Below are 7,804 nucleotides of genomic sequence, written 5' to 3' on the forward strand. Positions count from 1 at the left end.
TTACTTCCGTATGTTCAGCATCCTTACTATACTTGTCATTTTCAAAGAAGAATATTATTGTAGAATTATCACAATAAATTTTTAACGACTTAGCAATACTATCGAAAATCTCAAATCCTAAAATAAAATTCTATAGCCATAATATGTAAATTGTGGTCTCACAAACTTAGCTTCCATAACACATACTGCTTTGCACTTTTTTTATGAAATTACTACTCCAACTTAAAGAAATAGTCGAGTGTTGATTTTATTATATCGATACATCCAATAAAATCTAAATATGAATATCTAATTACTTTCATACCATTTGATCTCTTATAAGTATGTAGTCCTTTGTTAAAGTATCTTGGAACTTTCTTTACATCTTTTCAATGATTCATTTAGGATTATTTTAATACCTGTCTAGCATTTTGACAACAAAACTAATGTCTAACTTGGTGCAAGTTTGGGTATACATTAAGCTTCGCTTCCCATGAGATACATACAATTTTCTTCATTTGTTCTCATTCCAATTCAGTTTTTGGATATTGAATAAGGTTAAATTTATAATTTTTTGAATTGGAATAATACATTTATACTTTTTTGAATTGGAATAATACATTTATACTTTTTTGAATTGGAATAATACTTGTTGAATAATTTTCTATCTTAAATCTCTCCAAAACTTTATTGGTATATGCTTTCTAAGATAACCCTAACAATCCTCATTAGGGTTACTTGTAACTTTTATTACAACGATCAAATGGTCTATTCTAGGATTACTTGGACACCTATTTAGCGTTTTGATAGTAGTTGTCTGACTTGGTGCAAGTTTAGGCATACATTAAGCTTCCCACGCATAAAGAATATTGTATAAGGTTAAATTTATCCCCTTTCTGAATTAGAATAATACTGAATAATTTTCTATCTTAAATCTCTCAAAAAATTTATTGGTATATGCTTTTTGAAACAACTCTAACAATCCATGTGATCAATCGGAGAATATTTCATAGGTTAGCTTCTCCCGTATCTTTCACTTTTAAAGTTTTTAAAGAGATATTTCTTAATTTTATACAATAAACTAAGATGGTTAGTAGCGAGCAAAATATCATTAACATACTGTCACGGACTTAGCTGGTTTTGCCTAAGTCGTGCGGCACCCTTGCGTGTCCGTCCGCAAAGGTCAATCTTCCCGAAGCCTCTTATTGTCCCTTAGGACCACCAAAAGAGAGAACGGGTTAGAGAGAACGCCTCAATCGAGATCTTCAAGCAAACATCTCCGAAAAACACTTCATAGACAATGCAAATTACAAACAAACTTTACAAGCTCTGAACAGTTGCACAACAAAGGGTAAAATGATCCATTACAACCAAAAATCTCTCGCACGTGTCCACATGATACAACCTTTATTTACAAGCCTAAAGAGGCCACCAACCCAATTAAAATGGGACTATTATGCCTTCGGCTGCCCCTCTACATGTTGTACAAGGCATGAACATGCCAAAAGACACGGACATACATAAGCATTACATCAAACATCCTGTTTCGAAGTTTGTCCGTGACATTCTCCCCCACTTATTCCTTCGATGTCCTCGTTGAAGCCTTTGTCGACACTGCAACTCCTCGCCTTTGCTAAATCTTCAATCTTCTACTCCAGCTTCAATGCGCCTCTTGGCTCCTTGCTGCTCGCCGCTGTTGTTTTTGAGTAGTCGAACCTTTGATCCGCCATGCTGCTTCAACTCACCAATGACTCTGACTCTGGTGTGGGGTTGGCTGAGTTGTGTTGATCATTGTTGATTCCTACGGATCCTCCAGATGAAGGAAAAGACTATCCTTACTGCGCTAGTCTCTCAAATTCCTCATGCTGCTTGAACTGGGTGGATGCTTGTTGGAGCTTTTAACGAGCATCGTCTCGCAAACTACTGAAGTTTTAGGTCCTTCCTCCATAAAATTTGCTCATTGACTCTTTTTTCACTTAGTTGTCACATCTAAGTAGGTTCGCATCACTTCCGCTTTCGATTGGCATTTCGTTGGGAAATGAAGCGAACAATCTACTCTCAGTAGCACTGATTACTGTTGGTGAGGATTTGACAACTATTGTCTTTCATTATCTTCGAAGGGTCTTTGAACTTATGCAGAGCTCCTCTGCTGGATAGATAAGAGAATTGGGGTACTCGGTTTCGCCCATTCTCTTAAGAGTTGGGAAGGCAAAGGTTACTTGACTTTGCCCGCCTCCTCGAGGTTGTACTTCATGCATCGAGCTGGTTACTGGCCTTCGCCTGCTCTTTGCTCACACTTCTGAAGCACTTGAAGTGTTTGTACTCCTTGCGTTGAGTTAGCTACTGTGATTCACCTTCTCAATGCCATCGAACTTCTGAAATGCAGGAAGTTTTCACTCCAACTTGGAGTAATTCTCTCATAGGTTTGGTCGCCTCTAGGATTGTACCGTCTTCTCCATCAACCCTGTCGCCTACTCCACTGAGTAGCAAAGGTACAGCACCGCGTACTACCTGCTTCATTCCTTGGTTATGCACTTTTGCATGACCCGAAGTCCTTCACTTTCGGCTATCTTGATGAGAAGCTCATTGACACCGGTCTTACGAAGTTCCTCGGCCTTTGCCCTTCAGCCTTGTCTTGGTACTTGGAGATTGCCTCTGCATGCTCCACCTCCTCGGCCCCTTTCACGACCAAGCGCTCTCCCTCCATGAGAGCAAGGGATCAATGACTTTCACGGAAGTCCCGCCTCTACGTACCATGGCGCTGCCATGCCCATGGCCCTACTATCCATCGCCTCGCATCTGCATCCCTTTTCTTCGCAATCAGTAGATATGCCTCTGTGGCACTCCTCCGAGTCTACCTCCATTCTAACCGATGCTTGATTTTGGGTAGCTAAGTCCCTCTGGACTCGTCGTCGCTTCCTCGCCCCTTTCGACCCCCTGCTTCAACACCTCTGTGTTCTCCAAGCAGTTTGTTTGGTCGATGGAAAGACGGACTGCAACTCCCATGCATAGCCTCTGCCATCACATTGTAGGGTTTGCACCGATTCTATTCTCCTTAGCTTCCTTGGTAGCAACGTTCGCTCACTCAACCTTGTCCTCTGACTTGCCAGGCTCCCTTAAGCGAATATGAGCTCTGGAGCAGTCCAACTCTCCATCTGCTTCGATCATACCTCTGCATGATCAAGTCCCTCCCATGGAACTCACTAGTACTTGCATTCGAACTTTTCCCTTGGTGGAACCCAGCCCCTATATGTTGATGACCAAGGTTTTCATCCGATGCAAAATTCGATGCACGCACGGAAGACCCACCTCTGCGGTACCATGGCCTTCACTCCTTGAATCCATAGTCCTTCTTGTCGTCGTGTTGTTCACTGAAGTGGAGCTTCCAGTAGCTCCCGATCATACCTCCATATGATCTAATCCCTCACGGGGCTATGTCGTGTGTATCGTATTGCCACGAACTGTACCACCACAATCCGCTGCACCATGTCGCCTCCTGGTGACATCTCTATTGCATTCTGATCCTTGTGGAATAAACTCGAATTGTGAACCCTCAATGTGTGGCCTTTGCCAATACATCGCAGGGTCTCTTCCACCTTTGATTTTGTTCGCTCCTTTGGCAATCGACCTTCATCCACCCTCTCTTAGGTCACACCTAGATGAAGCACCGCTCTAGGATAGTCTGTCGCCTAGTAGCTCCCGAAGTCTACTGACTTCACTGTAATTTGTGCATCATTGTCTGGATCTTGGGCCTCTGCCCCTACAAGCACAATCTCCGCTGCGCACCGCTTCCTTCATGGCAACTTGAATGACAACACTATGGCATATTCTTCAAGAGTACTCGCCTCTGCGTCCTCTTGCCCCGTGCTAAGGCCTTCTGAACCCAACTTCGCCTCCGCAAATTGAGTCGCCTTAGTTCCTCCATCAAATGCTCCTTCGAGATAAGGTGCATGTGCCCAGAAGCTCCCTTCGTCTTTGGCACCATGCAAGATGAGTCCGCTCCATTAGAATGAAGGACCCATGGAACAACATGATTCTACTCTTGCCTCTGCAAGAGTTCATGTCCTTGACCTCTATCTAAGGAAAGCACTGTGCCTCTGCTCCATGTTCCAACTTCTATGCTGGCTCCCTTCATGCGGCTTGGGTACTTCGCTAAGTTACACCCAAGTTGCTTTGCTCCTCGTTTTTGCATTGAGTCGATGGTGGCCCTCGCGACCACCATTCCATGGGTCAGCCCTCCCTTGAGTCCGATCTCCACATCGACTCTAAGTGTGCCTTCATTTAAGTTGCTTTGGGTCGCTCCCCCACTTAATCTCGCAATGCATCCACCAATGCATTCTCTCAAGCGAGATCATGCGATGACTCCTTGCCGCTTGCTCAGTCCATCGAGCTTCGTGGAGTTGTTGTTTGTTGAGGTACTCCTCAATATGTGAGGTCCGTCTCACATGATTCTCCCTCTAGAGAGTCGGGACTTATCCCTCTTGGATAACTGTCCCATTGGAGCAACATCTCTCTTCATTTCGGAGACCACCATCCCCTTGGACTACTCCGATCTGCTGAACAAACTGTGCATTGTTCTGCCTCCTGCAAACGCACTTGCTAGATTGCGACTCCACGTCAATACAGCCCCCGCTTCACCACTCAAGGCCTAGCAACATGTTGAAATCGTTGCACACTCCAGCCTCCTACGGACGTATCCTTCACATGCCAAAGAGAAAGTTCCAATGCTCCATGGCGCCGAGTTTCGGTCGCCTTGGGATGGCCGCAAACATTCCATCGTTCGCATACAAGCCCATGCATGAGCACCGAATTCTTTGAGTTAGCAATTCCCCTCATCTCTGTGAGCTTTGCACAACTCTTTCGATCGCTGAGCAACTCATTCCACCTTGGATGGTCTCATCCATTATCAAGCGCCTCGCTTGTCTTGAGCACCATCAAGTATAGTTGTCAACGTTGAGCTGTAGCTCAAACTCAGCCATCCCAGCCTTTGTGCGCTCCGCATTCTTCCAAGCTTGCCTATTCTCGTGGTGCCTCTTGCACGAAGGGTTGGCCATTCCTCTGAATGTCAATGTCAGATGCCCGCTCCTCCGAGCGACTCCTTTTCCCTACATCTCCATGCCCGTTTTCCCCTAAACGGTCGCGCGTGTGCTGACTGCCCTCAACGCAGCCCCGTTAGGTCCCCCACGTTTGCATGCTAAGTGTTTTTATGAGTGCTTGTCCCGCTCTGATACCATCTGTCACGGACTTAGCTGGTTTTGCCTAAGTCATGCGGCACTGTTGCGTGTCCGTCCGCAAAGGTCAGCCTCCTCAAAGCTTCCTATTGTCCCTTAGGACCACCAAAAGAAAGAACGGGTTAGAGAGAATGCCTCAATCGGGATCTACCAGCAAACATCTCCGAAAAACACTTCATAGACAATACAAATTACAAACAGACTTTACAAGCTTTGAACAGTTGCACAACAAAGGGTAAAATGGTCCATTACAGACTGAAAATCTCTCGCACATATCCAGATGACACAACCTTTATTTACAAGCCTAAAGAGGCCACCAACCCAATTAAAATGGGACTATTATGCCTTCGACCGCCCCTCTACATGCTGTACAAGGTATGGACATGCCAAAAGACACGGACATACATAAGCATTACTTCAAACATCCTGTTTCGAAGTTTGTCCATGATAATACGGACTTAGAAACATAAGCTTACTCCTATTGACCTTCATACACCGATAAATAATATTTTTCTTAAATATAAAGAATTTTATGATATCGTTAAACTTAAGATACAGAGAAGTTTATTCAAGTTCATCTATTGATTTTTTAAGTTTTAGCATCACATGTTTCTTCCCTTAGAATGTGGTTTATGTATGTAAATTTATTCCTCAAGTTTTCATTTGAAAATATGATTTTACTCCTTTTTTTTTTATAACTCTAGGTCATAACGAGCTATTAAGACCATAATAATTCTCAATAAATCTTTAAAGCTGAAAACTCTCTTTATAGTCAATGCTATCTTTTGAGTGAAACTTTAGTAATAAGTTTGATTTTATACCTTTTGATATTATCATTTGAGTTGTGTTTAGTCTTAAAAACCTATTTAGAATGGACCTCTTTTATATCCTTTAAGAAATTTTATAGGTCCCAAATTTGATTTTCATTCATAGATTTCAACTATTCTTCGATAGCATCAACCTATTTTTTAGAATTTATACTTTCAATGGTACATAAAAAGGAAACTGGATCATCATATATATATACCTAAGTCATTTTTTAACTCTTGTAAATAAACCTCACAATAACATATGACCTTTGTTTTTGATATCTTATTAAAGTTATTACTTGCGGTTTACTTGCTATATATACATTGGTGGTTATTTCAATGTGGAGTGGTTGATCATTAATTTATTGCTCTTGAATATTATTAAATTGTTGGACAATTGAACGAACTTCAGGAGTTACCAATAAAGGTACATCTATTTAAATTTCTTGATAATCACATTTCATGATTTACTACCACTATTTTTACCATTTCCGATAAATCTAGCATTCTCGATTTCTATGATTCTTGGACTATAATTAAATAATAAAATATATATCCCTTATATTACCAATGAAGAATATACTGTTTATCCTAAAATTTAATTTTCTTTCTTATAGATTATTTTCAAGTTAAGTATTTCTGATATTGGTTTTTATTGAACAAAAAGATTTTCGAATCGACGTCGTTTTTATCCGCTGCACTAATTCACCTCCCCCCTCGTAGTGTCGACTCGATCCTAACAATGTACACCCATTTTATGGATATCTTTAATGGTCTAAAAGCATTTGGTAAAAGTTTTTCTGATTTTAAACTTGTTAACGAGATATCAAGATCCCTTCTAAAAAGTTGGGATCCTAAAATGACGACAATACAAGAAGCAAAGGACCTGAACAACTTTGCTCTTGAAGAACTTATCAAGTCATTAATAACCTACGAAATGATGTGTAAAACACATGATGAACATGAGAATAACATTCCAAAGAATATGAAGGATACGACACTTAGAACTAAAGAATGCTACTCGAGCAAAAGTTTCTAATAAGAAAATTCAAAAGATTCATAAGAAGAAACAAAACAAATTTTATAAAGCAAGATACTAAGAACAAAAATGAACTAAAAAAGGACTCAGTAATTTGATATGAATGCAAGAAACTAGGGTACTTCAAAAATGAATGTCCCAAGTGAAAAAAACTACCTAATTTCACCAAACAATCCTAAATATGCAGGTATTTTAAATTGGGTTTTCTTCTAATCCATTGTTAAAATGGAGTATGTGATGGTTTTTAATGCATATATCTATAATGAAATGAGTAAAAATGAATGACTTAACATACTTCTATCATATCCATTAGGATACGACGATGCTTTTATACTATATCATTTTGTTACAGTATACCCTGTATAGTATATTGAACACACATGGTACATAATACTTTGACATTGACATTGTCCAAACTCATTATAGTTTCCATAATATTCATTATCTCTATTTGATTTTATAATTTTCTTATTTTTATCTAATTATTTCTCAACTATCTTAATATGCACCTCGAGAGATTGAAATTTTTCATGTAATAGATAAATATAACTATAATATAAAAAATCATCAATAATGATAAAATATTTTTCTCTAACAAGAGATAAAATTTCAAAAGATCCACATATATAATTTCAAAAAGCTTGAACTTCTTATGGCTCCTTTCTTGGCGTATCTTATTTGTTTTCAATATAAACAATAAGATCAATAAAATCAAGATTCAAAAGAATATTATTCTTTGCCAATCT

This window comes from Musa acuminata, chromosome BXJ1-5 (assembly GCF_036884655.1).
Source record: "Musa acuminata AAA Group cultivar baxijiao chromosome BXJ1-5, Cavendish_Baxijiao_AAA, whole genome shotgun sequence".
NCBI lineage: Eukaryota > Viridiplantae > Streptophyta > Magnoliopsida > Zingiberales > Musaceae > Musa > Musa acuminata.